The sequence below is a fragment of the Leuciscus leuciscus genome, assembly GCF_965113295.1.
Source record: "Leuciscus leuciscus genome assembly, chromosome: 10".
In the NCBI taxonomy this organism is placed as follows: domain Eukaryota; kingdom Metazoa; phylum Chordata; class Actinopteri; order Cypriniformes; family Leuciscidae; genus Leuciscus; species Leuciscus leuciscus.
The window spans coordinates 12,504,720-12,519,080 of NC_138734.1; the positions used below are offsets into that span (position 1 = coordinate 12,504,720).

Consider the following 14,361-nt stretch of genomic DNA (forward strand, 5'->3'; position numbering starts at 1 on the left):
CAGACAAGTCTTAAGATTAGAGGTCGACCGATATGGTTTTTTTCAGGCCGATCTTTTGAAATCCGGGTCGGCCGATGGACGATTAATGCTGCCGATTTATTTTGGCCGATTATGTGCTTGTTTTTAACCTCTATTTGAAAGATAAAATATAACACAAATAATTACTTAAGATCGACAAGATTTCTCAACAAAAACATTTATTGAACACTTGACCAATCTGCACTTGTTGTGACCTTGAGATATGTTTGGTAATTGTACCTGAATGAATTGAAAATGTATTTGCTACATTTCAGATTAATATATTTGTTTTCCTTAATTTTAATTAACAGTAACTTAAACACTTTGCAGTTTGAATGATGTCTTTTTTATAAACAAAATGACGGAGTATGTTTTTATGTTTCCACTGTTCGATCGCATCCGCGCCTCTCTCACACACACACACACACAAATATAAGTAAACACTTTCCGACTTTAAACACACGCGACTTTTCGATCGCACCCGCGCCCCCCTCTCCCTCTCTCTCTCCCACACACACACACCATATTCCAGCAATGCAATCTTTACATCGCAGCCTATTTTTTACAGTCTATGATCGCAGCCTGCTTCAGAGCTAAGGCGGAGCTACAGATTAGGTGTCCCCAAAGAACCCGCGTATCTAACAGTAGTTCCGCATTACATTAATTAATTTGCGAGTTTTATTTATTTTTATACCATGTATTCTCCGTGTAAATTTATACACCGAACCGTGACGCCCGTACTGTTTCGGTTCAGTACGAATACATGTACCGTTCTACCCCTAGTCTACAGTGAAATACAGTCACACATTACACTGTTTGGCCAGCATTTTAACCGTGTTTAATCCAGCTACTAGTATGCTAAAGTTAACAGCTGACTAGCGTCACGTTTCTAACGTCCGTTTTCAGAGCATCCAAGAGAAGCACAGGCATAACAGTAGCACCGAAATGAAGCACAGAAATCCGCATTGATATTCGGTCCGGTAAATAACGGTCGTTAAGGCACCAGTGCCGTATTAGCACCGGGTCTGTCTGTAACGTTAGCTACCCAACCCTAGCGACGACGCTAGCAAAGCAAAGCCAGCCCTTCACTAACCTATGGTCACTTTTTTATTACTTATTTCTCTGCATTGAGTGACAACCCTCTCAAATATAAGACACACAAAACCGAACAAATAAAAGTATCAGATTCTCTGTTTGTAATTGCAAAATTCTTGCTTAAATTTTGACATGATAGCAACCCTTTTGCTGTGCTAATGCAACCTCAACTACGCTATCAATATCCAAAGTAGCCTAACGTCATGTCGCCCATTCATATTTTTTCTCGAAGTTGGCAGTAACATATCAAAAGGTTTTAATTAAATATAAAGGAGTTTTCTCCAAGGAACTTAGCTCCTTCCTTAGGTACTGGATGAGGTCTGCTCACTCTGCTGGAGAATGACTCTAGGCGCAGCGTGCGTCGAACACGTGTTCCACAACAACAACAACACTAGGCTGCCCACAGATGCGCCCGCCTAACAATCGGCTTGATATACTGGAAATTGGCCGATGCCGATTATGTTAAAAAATGCTAAATATCGGCCGATTAATCGTCCGACCGATTAATCGGTCGACCCCTACTTAAGATAGTCCCAGACTAAAATGTATGTTTGAGCTGTTTTAACTAAAAGCATCTTGCACTGACATATCTTAAAATATGTCAGTGCCATTGTTTTGTTTCAAGATGCACACCAGTCATGTTTTTTCTAAGACACGTTTATTAAAGCTACTCAAATGCTCTAATTTAACTAAGGCCTAATCCTGACTTACTCTAAGCCCTGTCTGTGAAACCAGGCCTAAACATTACATTTTGTATTTTAGCAAATTATCTGTAATCTACTGACATGATTTTAATTCTGAAACATATTTCTGCTTCCTAGATTATTTGATCTTTTTTCCAAGATGATCCCTGCAAGTTTCGGCCAGCTGTTGGCTAAAGTGAGCAAGCTGAGGACCCACCTGCTATTTGCTCCTTCATACTTCACTACAGCACAGCTATCAAATCAAAACTCTAAACCGCATGAAAGAAACATTCTCCTGATGGGTCCTCCTGGAGCAGGGAAGACCTGTGTAGGGCGGATTCTGGGACACAGACTAGGTATGCCTGTTATTGATATAGATGACGATGTTCTCGAAAGGACGTGGGGAATGAGTGTGGCAGACAAGCTCTCTGAAATTGGTGGTGATGGTTTTATTGAAGAAGAAGGTAAAGCAGTGTGCAGGTTTGCAGCCACAGGAAGTGTCATCTCTCTGACCGGCTCCAATCCCCTGCATTCGGACGCCATGCGGCACCTGAAGCGCTCTGGACTGGCCGTGTACCTGGATGTGGACACAGAAGATATCATGCAGAGACTCTCTCGAATGAAGGTGAACAGGATTGTGGGTCAGGATGCTGGTGTTTCTATGAGAGAGATATTACATTACAGGAAGCAGTTTTATGAGAAATGGCTAGATGCGAGAGTCCTTTGTGGGACGGGAGACTCCGTGGAGGACGTGGCTGATAAAGTCCTGAGGACCCTGCTCAGATATGAGGATTCAGAATCAGAGGTGTTTGTTTCAACGAGGAGCCAAATGTCAAGTGACCCCAAGTTCTTCAGTGATGTCGTCATAGAGGGTCTTGCACCAGATGGAGGGCTTTACGTACCAAAAAAAGTTTTCCCCAAACTGGAACCTTCAGAATGGTTGAGAATATCCAGCCATGCCACGAGAGCTGTGGCCATACTGGAAAACTGTATCCATCCTATGGATGTGTCCCCTGTAGAATTGAGCACAATGGCGTGTCGTGCTTACGGCCAGAACTTCACCGATCAGTCGGTTGTGCCTCTAAAGCACCTCACTGATCATCAGTATCTTCTAGAACTCTTTCACGGCCCAACTGCCTCGTTTAAAGACCTGGCACTGCAGTTGATGCCTCAGCTGTTTGCCCACTGCCTGCCACAGATGTGCAACTACCTGATTCTAGTGGCCACATCTGGAGATACCGGAAGCGCGGTGCTGAACGGCTTCAGAAATCTTAAAGACAGTGACCGGGAGAGGATCGGCGTGCTTGTGGTTTTCCCTGAGAACGGAGTGAGTGAGATTCAGAAGCTACAGATGACAGGATTTCAGGAGGGCAATGCCAAGTCCATCAGCGTCCTGTCCAATTTTGACTTCTGCCAGAGGAGCATTAAACGAATGTTTGGGGACTCGAGCTTGATCGGACATTTAGCTGTGGAATATGCCACGGTTCTCAGCACCGCAAACTCGATAAACTGGGCGCCGACTGCTCCCTCAGGTGGTCTATCACTGCTCGGCGTACATGGACCTGCTTAGAAATCGCACGCTGACTTTCGGAGACCCCATTGACGTGTGCATCCCTACCGGAAACTTTGGCAATGCCATGTCAGCCCTGTATGCCAAACAAATGGGAATATACCCATACGGAAGGTGATCTGTGCATCCAATCATAACTGCATCATATCCGACTTCATCGCTAGTGGCATGTATGATCTCCGCAACCGGAAGCTGCAGGTTTCAAACTCTCCTGCCACTGATATCCTGAAGTCTTCCAACCTTCAGAGGTTCATCCATCACGCTTCCGGTGGGGATGGAAGTCTTGTCAGAGATCTGTTTTTGAATCTAGAAAGAGAGTGCATCTTTAAAGTGTCGGAGACTTTACGGCAGAAGATAAATCTGGAACTTCAAGCTGGTTGGTGCTCTGAAGAAGACTGTTTGAGGGCCATACAGGAGGTGCACACTACAACAGGCTTCATAACGGACACTCACACAGCGGTTGGGAAAGTAGTCGCCGATCGTATACATGACAAAACCTGCGATATGCTCCACTGCACCTTGTGATATGCTCCACTGCACACCACGGGAAGTTTGCTCCGGCTGTCTTAAAAGCCCTTCAGTGTCAAGATATCCCACCGGATCCTGTTGAGCAGTTGGATAAACTCTGCAGCATTGGAGGCCGAGAGCAGATGCATGACGCTCTGCTGAAGTGCATGGGAAACAGTGGACATCATCCACATAAAGTATGTCAGGCTGACTATAACAAGCTCACAGATGAAGTAGAAACTATGATACAAGACTCATTTCTGAGAGTCCAGTGAAACCTGCAGTACCTGCACATGTCCACTTGATGGCAAAGTCTGTCAAGAAACCCCAAACATTATATTTCCATCAAATCTAAAGTCATGAGATATAGTTCAAATGCTTTTCATGTAAGTCCATAAACTAGTCTTAATTGTACTTTATCATAATCTCTCAGATGTTTTATTAATTTAGTGTTGATAACTTTATTAAAAAAGCCTGTTTATACTGATAGTGGCTTAATTGCTGGCAACAGCAAACAGTCTACAGTTACATAATGAAATATTACTTGGTGGAATTATTCTTTTTGAATATTATTAATAAAAATAATTTATCGATCATTTTTATTCCTATTGCTGTTGTTGACATGTGTAGCTTATTTCTTTAAGGGTTGAAATACAAATAAATTAACTGACAAGGCAAACAAAAAGTTTTTCCCTCTTGAAGAGATAGTTCATCATCATTCACTCAAACACTCATGTTGTTCCAGACCTCAATTACTTTCTTTATTCTGTCAAACACAAAAAAAATACAAATAAAATAATAATAATAATATTGAGAAATTAATCCGTTTTTTCCCCTTCATGTAGTAGAAGTCAATGGTAACCAAACCGGTTTGCTTTATCAACATTCTTCCCAATATCTTTATATGTATAATGACTGAGCATCCTGGATTGAATCCTGTTTGTTTAAACGTGTATTCTCTTCAGAATGCATACATTTATCGAGCCGACTGTAGAACCTTACCCTGGTATTCCAGAGTTCTCACGAGAGCACAAGTTGAGTTTGCTCAGCGAGTTAGATTTAGGTCTGGATTTCCAGGCTAATGGAACCTTGCGTCTACGTGGAATTGTACAGTAAGTGTCGATAGTGTTTTTAAATGTTATGTCAAGTTTTTATATTTTATTAAAGTTTGAAAATTTTAATGCAGGGCTATATAATATAATAATATATTTACATCTACAATCAACCTACACATACTGACTGCACAAAAGTAAAAACTTGGCTATATTCTGAATTGCAACCATGAAATTGACAACACATATGGCAGAACAAACTTAATATTTATTAATATCACAATACACTCTGCAAATACAAGAAAATTATTTCACAATTTGTATAAATAATTAGTGGATGGATCTTACTTTATTCTTGTAATTAAATAAACATTGCCGATTCTACAAAACCAATACATACTGTAAACAAACTAGTGAATATTTGACATTTTATATACAATAGTAAGAAATTACTTCAGGAGTCTTCATAGAATTATAAGAAAGCACAAAATGAAGCATAGGCTGTGCTATAACAAAACAAAGACATTGCTGAAAAATAAAGTACTATCTGTACATGTGCCTGTGTTTTAGTCGTTACAGGTTTCTGGCATATCACTCCTTTGTGAGCTGGTGCTGGGGTTTCCTTGGCCGTCGGGTACGTGTCGTGATTCCAGCCTGTGTGGTGATGAGGGTTCGCCGTGAGTTTCCAGATGATCAGGGCAGATATGTTGGTTTCCTACCAGCTGATGATTGAATCTGGACACCATGGTGGAGATGACCTCCTCCTTGTCTGGCCGCTCATACTCCGCACAAAGGTCTGATAGTATGGGTATCTTAAGTACCTCATCCATGTATGGAGCAGGGTCCACAAAAACATGCTCAAATATTAGGTCCTGCAGGTCATCTAGGTACTCTGTGCAATAAAACAAAATGTATTTATAAATTTATATCCTGTTGATGATGTTGCTTGTGCACTATGGAGGACCAAACCTGCAGAAATTAAAAATTAATAGATAAATAAATAAATGTGATAAATAGATAAATAAATGTGATAATAGTAAAAGAAAGAAAGAAGTAAACGACTTGATAAAATAAATATGATTCATTTTTAATCAAATTCATTTTTGTATTATTTTCCCCTTAATGTATTATTTTCTGCTTTTATACATTTTTTAAAAATCGTTTTAACTTTTATTTATTCGTTAATTATTTATTTATTTATTTTTATATTTTTATATTTATTCTTACATTTATTGTTTAGATTTATTTATTTATGCATTCATTTATTTATAGATTTATTTATTTCCACATGTATTTATTTTTAGATTTATTTATTTATTGATTCATTTATTTTTACATTTCTTCGTGTAACATGGAAATGAGGAAGGCGGTGCACTTGTGTAGCTTCAGTGCATCATTGGTTGAGAGCGGTTGAGAGCTGACGAATAGAATCGTCAGGCTTAGCTAATAGAGAGGAGATTTTTCAAAAAATAAAAAAATGGCGGCAAGAAATTATTCGTTGTCCAGTTTGCTACGGGATGTAGCAGATTAGCTGGAGAATTGTAAGTAATTTTCACCTAATTGCATTATGCCGAAATATTTTGTAGCGTCAACTATTTTTCCAGAAATAATAACACGAAGCTGAAACTACTTATGTAATCCCTCTCACTCGTCGTCGTCATCGAGTGTGGAACCGTCGGCGTCGACGTCAGACGCTGGGTTTATGACACCCAGACACCCAGTGGATGGTTGGTTTTCAATTACCTGTATATTTCAAATAACCTGTATGTAAGCAGCACACAGTGCAGTGTTGATGTCAAAACTGTGTTGTTACAATGTTTAAAATGGCTGACAACAATAAATATTCTTATTATAAATAAAACTGCCTGGTTTTTTGAGCTGTGCATAACTGTAGCTGAATAGTTAGGCCTACTACGCTACTGTATTTTCATATTGGTCATTATGGTGGTACTTGGAGAGCCAAATATTTTCTGAGGTGGTACTTGGTGTAAAAAGTTTGAGAACCACTGCTCTAGCTATTTGTAAAACGTCCGCCATAGTACACACCTGTCACCACCACCCGACTGTCTACAAAGCCAGAGTAATCGAGCAAGCGCCTCAATCAACAATGAACCAATGGTAAGCAAGACCAACCCACCTAATTATCATATAAGACAAAGAAATGTAAAAATAAATTAATCAATCAATAAATCAATCAATCAATAAATAAATAATTAACGAATAAATAAAAGTTAAAAATAAAAATAAAAGTACGCCAATAGCAGCTGCAAATCAGAAGCATTGCCGGAAATACCGACTGTTTTAACCAACAAACGTAGAATTTGTCGTGTTCTTGTCGTGTTTAACACAATCTATACTTGATGTCGCGAGTATATCCATCGTAAAAAATCGAAGCTTGAATTTTCAGTTACCGTCGTACAGAAAGACAGGTCGACTCTGCGCTATAAATAGCCCCCGCGCGCACTCTGCTATTGTCGTGTAGAGCGCTGAGGACTGTACCCGCCCATTGATCGCTAGACGGATCAGCAGATCTGGGCCGGGTACACGGGCCGGGTACACCCTCAACGCAGCACGACGGCCTTTTGATCTTTTTTTCCATTCATTATACATTTAAATAGTCCAACAAGTGCTTACTGTACACCAGTGTACAGTATCATTTTCAAATGGACAATTTAGGTTATATCAATTTAGGTTTCAATATCTGCTATCCTCAGGTTTTCACACCTCAAATTAAAACCCAGTGATATGTCACATGGTCACAAAAAAAATTATAAAAAAAATAAGATTGTGCCCTGTATCATGAAGAAAACACATGTTTATTTTGTGTTACATGATACCTATTGGTGTTGCCCACACCGTATAATACCAACAGTGCTAATTCAGGTTAAGAATACACTGTGACAGAGGCAAAAGAAAAAAAGAATACAAATTATAATAATAACAATGATGATTACCATGACGCATGCAAAACTGAGAGAAACGACTCAATCCTATTAGAAGAATTACACACTGTTACCAGTCAAATTAAATCATTAAAGGAAAATCCATCTTTGCAGTGCATCCACACAGAAGTGGCATTCATATATGTTCAATGCATTTACAATTGCATACATAAAGCTATGAGATCGTTAAAATGAGAAATCAGGGAAAGATCAATAAAATACTTCATAGCCTAGGCTACTATATTTTAATCAAATAAACGCAGTCTGGGTGAGGATAAGAGACTTATTTGAGTACTTTATTGAGTCGGTTCTGTGCACTTCTATAACTGTCTGGTTTGGGTCAGCCAGCAAATCAGATATAAGAAGACTACAACGGACTGTTAGGACAGCTGAAAGGATCATTGGTGTACTCCTCCCCAACCTTCAGGACTTGTACAATGCCAGAGTGAAGAAACGGGCAGGGAACATCATCACAGACCCCGGCCAAAACCTGTTTGCACTTCTGCCGTCAGGCAGACAGACGTTACAGATCTCTGCGCACTAGAACATCTAGGAACACAAAAACAGTTTTTTCCCCCATGCTATCTCCAGCTTAAACAGCTAAAACAGCAATTAACACCTGCAGTATAACTCATTCAGTACTTGAGAGAGAAGCAAGAGGTTTTTTGTGTGTAAATACATATACAAATTTTATTTATAGAGCTGTACACACAATGCACAAATCTGTACACAAGTCTTCTGTTTCAGATGTATACTAGAACTATTATTATTGTTTATTCTATTTATTTATGTTCTCATTTAAATGCCTGTTCTAATGTCATATATGTATGTATGTACCAAGAGCTCCTGTAAAAAACACAAAAAATGCCTTGTGTGTTTGTGCACACTTGGCGAATAAAGCTCATTCTGATTCTGATTATTTCAAAAACATTTCAAAATACAACACACACACACACACACACACACACACACACAAGTTTCACGTTTTGAAAAATACAACAACAGACAGTAATATTGTAAAGTATTATAACAATTGAATTCATAATTCTATAGGATTATGTAACGGTTCACAAAATTCACGGTTCAGCATCAGATCAGGCATTAATATATTTTCACTGCATTTACAAATTGCATAAATAAAGCCATGAGATCGTTCAAATTAGAAATCAGAAAAAAAGAAGAAAAAAAAAAATACTTGTAATAGATGTCCACATAGACACTGTTATTTCAAATTGTAATAATATATCACAATACTGTTGTTCATAGCCCAGGGCTACTATATTTTAATCAAATAAACGCAGACTGGGTGAGGATAAGAGACTTATTTCAAAAACATTGAAAAATACAACTGACCTTACGTAGCAGCCAATAGGAGCGCTTGGTAAACGTGACGTACGCCAATAGCAGCTGCAAATCAGAAGCATTGCCGGAAATACAGACTGTTTTAACCAACAAACGTAGAATTTGTCGTGTTCTTGTCGTGTTTAACACAATCTATACTTGATGTCGCGAGTATATCCATCGTAAAAAATCGAAGCTTGAATTTTCAGTTACCGTCGTACAGAAAGACAGGTCGACTCTGCGCTATAAATAGCCCCCGCGCGCACTCTGCTATTGTCGTGTAGAGCGCTGAGGACTGTACCCGCCCATTGATCGCTAGACGGATCGGCAGATCTGGGCCGGGTACACCCTCAACGCAGCACGACGGCCTTTTGATCTTTTTTTCCATTCATTATACATTTAAATAGTCCAACAAGTGCTTACTGTACACCAGTGTACAGTATCATTTTCAAATGGACAATTTAGGTTATATCAATTTAGGTTTCAATATCTGCTATCCTCAGGTTTTCACACCTCAAATTAAAACCCAGTGATATGTCACATGGTCACAAAAAAATTATTTAAAAAATAAGATTGTGCCCTGTATCATGAAGAAAACACATGTTTATTTTGTGTTACATGATACCTATTGGTGTTGCCCACACCGTATAATACCAACAGTGCTAATTCAGGTTAAGAATACACTGTGACAGAGGCAAAAGAAAAAAAGAATACAAATTATAATAATAACAATGATGATTACCATGACGCATGCAAAACTGAGAGAAACGACTCAATCCTATTAGAAGAATTACACACTGTTACCAGTCAAATTAAATCATTAAAGGAAAATCCATCTTTGCAGTGCATCCACACAGAAGTGGCATTCATATATGTTCAATGCATTTACAATTGCATACATAAAGCTATGAGATCGTTAAAATGAGAAATCAGGGAAAGATCAATAAAATACTTCATAGCCTAGGCTACTATATTTTAATCAAATAAACGCAGTCTGGGTGAGGATAAGAGACTTATTTGAGTACTTTATTGAGTCGGTTCTGTGCACTTCTATAACTGTCTGGTTTGGGTCAGCCAGCAAATCAGATATAAGAAGACTACAACGGACTGTTAGGACAGCTGAAAGGATCATTGGTGTACTCCTCCCCAACCTTCAGGACTTGTACAATGCCAGAGTGAAGAAACGGGCAGGGAACATCATCACAGACCCCGGCCAAAACCTGTTTGCACTTCTGCCGTCAGGCAGACAGACGTTACAGATCTCTGCGCACTAGAACATCTAGGAACACAAAAACAGTTTTTTCCCCCATGCTATCTCCAGCTTAAACAGCTAAAACAGCAATTAACACCTGCAGTATAACTCATTCAGTACTTGAGAGAGAAGCAAGAGGTTTTTTGTGTGTAAATACATATACAAATTTTATTTATAGAGCTGTACACACAATGCACAAATCTGTACACAAGTCTTCTGTTTCAGATGTATACTAGAACTATTATTATTGTTTATTCTATTTATTTATGTTCTCATTTAAATGCCTGTTCTAATGTCATATATGTATGTATGTACCAAGAGCTCCTGTAAAAAACACAAAAAATGCCTTGTGTGTTTGTGCACACTTGGCGAATAAAGCTCATTCTGATTCTGATTATTTCAAAAACATTTCAAAATACAACACACACACACACACACACACACACACACACACACACACAAGTTTCACGTTTTGAAAAATACAACAACAGACAGTAATATTGTAAAGTATTATAACAATTGAATTCATAATTCTATAGGATTATGTAACGGTTCACAAAATTCACGGTTCAGCATCAGATCAGGCATTAATATATTTTCACTGCATTTACAAATTGCATAAATAAAGCCATGAGATCGTTCAAATTAGAAATCAGAAAAAAAGAAGAAAAAAAAAAATACTTGTAATAGATGTCCACATAGACACTGTTATTTCAAATTGTAATAATATATCACAATACTGTTGTTCATAGCCCAGGGCTACTATATTTTAATCAAATAAACGCAGACTGGGTGAGGATAAGAGACTTATTTCAAAAACATTGAAAAATACAACTGACCTTACGTAGCAGCCAATAGGAGCGCTTGGTAAACGTGACGTACGCCAATAGCAGCTGCAAATCAGAAGCATTGCCGGAAATACAGACTGTTTTAACCAACAAACGTAGAATTTGTCGTGTTCTTGTCGTGTTTAACACAATCTATACTTGATGTCGCGAGTATATCCATCGTAAAAAATCGAAGCTTGAATTTTCAGTTACCGTCGTACAGAAAGACAGGTCGACTCTGCGCTATAAATAGCCCCCGCGCGCACTCTGCTATTGTCGTGTAGAGCGCTGAGGACTGTACCCGCCCATTGATCGCTAGACGGTTCGGCAGATCTGGGCCGGGTACACCCTCAACGCAGCACGACGGCCTTTTGATCTTTTTTTCCCATTCATTATACATTTAAATAGTCCAACAAGTGCTTACTGTACACCAGTGTACAGTATCATTTTCAAATGGACAATTTAGGTTATATCAATTTAGGTTTCAATATCTGCTATCCTCAGGTTTTCACACCTCAAATTAAAACCCAGTGATATGTCACATGGTCACAAAAAAAATTATAAAAAAAATAAGATTGTGCCCTGTATCATGAAGAAAACACATGTTTATTTTGTGTTACATGATACCTATTGGTGTTGCCCACACCGTATAATACCAACAGTGCTAATTCAGGTTAAGAATACACTGTGACAGAGGCAAAAGAAAAAAAGAATACAAATTATAATAATAACAATGATGATTACCATGACGCATGCAAAACTGAGAGAAACGACTCAATCCTATTAGAAGAATTACACACTGTTACCAGTCAAATTAAATCATTAAAGGAAAATCCATCTTTGCAGTGCATCCACACAGAAGTGGCATTCATATATGTTCAATGCATTTACAATTGCATACATAAAGCTATGAGATCGTTAAAATGAGAAATCAGGGAAAGATCAATAAAATACTTCATAGCCTAGGCTACTATATTTTAATCAAATAAACGCAGTCTGGGTGAGGATAAGAGACTTATTTGAGTACTTTATTGAGTCGGTTCTGTGCACTTCTATAACTGTCTGGTTTGGGTCAGCCAGCAAATCAGATATAAGAAGACTACAACGGACTGTTAGGACAGCTGAAAGGATCATTGGTGTACTCCTCCCCAACCTTCAGGACTTGTACAATGCCAGAGTGAAGAAACGGGCAGGGAACATCATCACAGACCCCGGCCAAAACCTGTTTGCACTTCTGCCGTCAGGCAGACAGACGTTACAGATCTCTGCGCACTAGAACATCTAGGAACACAAAAACAGTTTTTTCCCCCATGCTATCTCCAGCTTAAACAGCTAAAACAGCAATTAACACCTGCAGTATAACTCATTCAGTACTTGAGAGAGAAGCAAGAGGTTTTTTGTGTGTAAATACATATACAAATTTTATTTATAGAGCTGTACACACAATGCACAAATCTGTACACAAGTCTTCTGTTTCAGATGTATACTAGAACTATTATTATTGTTTATTCTATTTATTTATGTTCTCATTTAAATGCCTGTTCTAATGTCATATATGTATGTATGTACCAAGAGCTCCTGTAAAAAACACAAAAAATGCCTTGTGTGTTTGTGCACACTTGGCGAATAAAGCTCATTCTGATTCTGATTATTTCAAAAACATTTCAAAATACAACACACACACACACACACACACACACACACACACACAAGTTTCACGTTTTGAAAAATACAACAACAGACAGTAATATTGTAAAGTATTATAACAATTGAATTCATAATTCTATAGGATTATGTAACGGTTCACAAAATTCACGGTTCAGCATCAGATCAGGCATTAATATATTTTCACTGCATTTACAAATTGCATAAATAAAGCCATGAGATCGTTCAAATTAGAAATCAGAAAAAAAGAAGAAAAAAAAAATACTTGTAATAGATGTCCACATAGACACTGTTATTTCAAATTGTAATAATATATCACAATACTGTTGTTCATAGCCCAGGGCTACTATATTTTAATCAAATAAACGCAGACTGGGTGAGGATAAGAGACTTATTTCAAAAACATTGAAAAATACAACTGACCTTACGTAGCAGCCAATAGGAGCGCTTGGTAAACGTGACGTACGCCAATAGCAGCTGCAAATCAGAAGCATTGCCGGAAATACAGACTGTTTTAACCAACAAACGTAGAATTTGTCGTGTTCTTGTCGTGTTTAACACAATCTATACTTGATGTCGCGAGTATATCCATCGTAAAAAATCGAAGCTTGAATTTTCAGTTACCGTCGTACAGAAAGACAGGTCGACTCTGCGCTATAAATAGCCCCCGCGCGCACTCTGCTATTGTCGTGTAGAGCGCTGAGGACTGTACCCGCCCATTGATCGCTAGACGGATCGGCAGATCTGGGCCGGGTACACCCTCAACGCAGCACGACGGCCTTTTGATCTTTTTTTCCATTCATTATACATTTAAATAGTCCAACAAGTGCTTACTGTACACCAGTGTACAGTATCATTTTCAAATGGACAATTTAGGTTATATCAATTTAGGTTTCAATATCTGCTATCCTCAGGTTTTCACACCTCAAATTAAAACCCAGTGATATGTCACATGGTCACAAAAAAATTATTTAAAAAATAAGATTGTGCCCTGTATCATGAAGAAAACACATGTTTATTTTGTGTTACATGATACCTATTGGTGTTGCCCACACCGTATAATACCAACAGTGCTAATTCAGGTTAAGAATACACTGTGACAGAGGCAAAAGAAAAAAAGAATACAAATTATAATAATAACAATGATGATTACCATGACGCATGCAAAACTGAGAGAAACGACTCAATCCTATTAGAAGAATTACACACTGTTACCAGTCAAATTAAATCATTAAAGGAAAATCCATCTTTGCAGTGCATCCACACAGAAGTGGCATTCATATATGTTCAATGCATTTACAATTGCATACATAAAGCTATGAGATCGTTAAAATGAGAAATCAGGGAAAGATCAATAAAATACTTCATAGCCTAGGCTACTATATTTTAATCAAATAAACGCAGTCTGG

The 14,361-nt window shown here is 38.2% G+C and overlaps 1 pseudogene across 1 annotated transcript in view; it reads left to right on the forward strand.

The window, feature by feature from the left end:
* The window catches only part of LOC309508349 (threonine synthase-like 1), a 43,448-nt pseudogene extending 39,030 nt beyond the window's left edge, over nt 1-4,418 (forward strand). The window contains exon 6 of the transcript XR_014211634.1: nt 1,935-4,418. The product of XR_014211634.1 is annotated as a threonine synthase-like 1 (transcript). The remainder of the gene's footprint in view (nt 1-1,934) is intronic.
* Nucleotides 4,419-14,361: the final 9,943 nt, after the last annotated feature.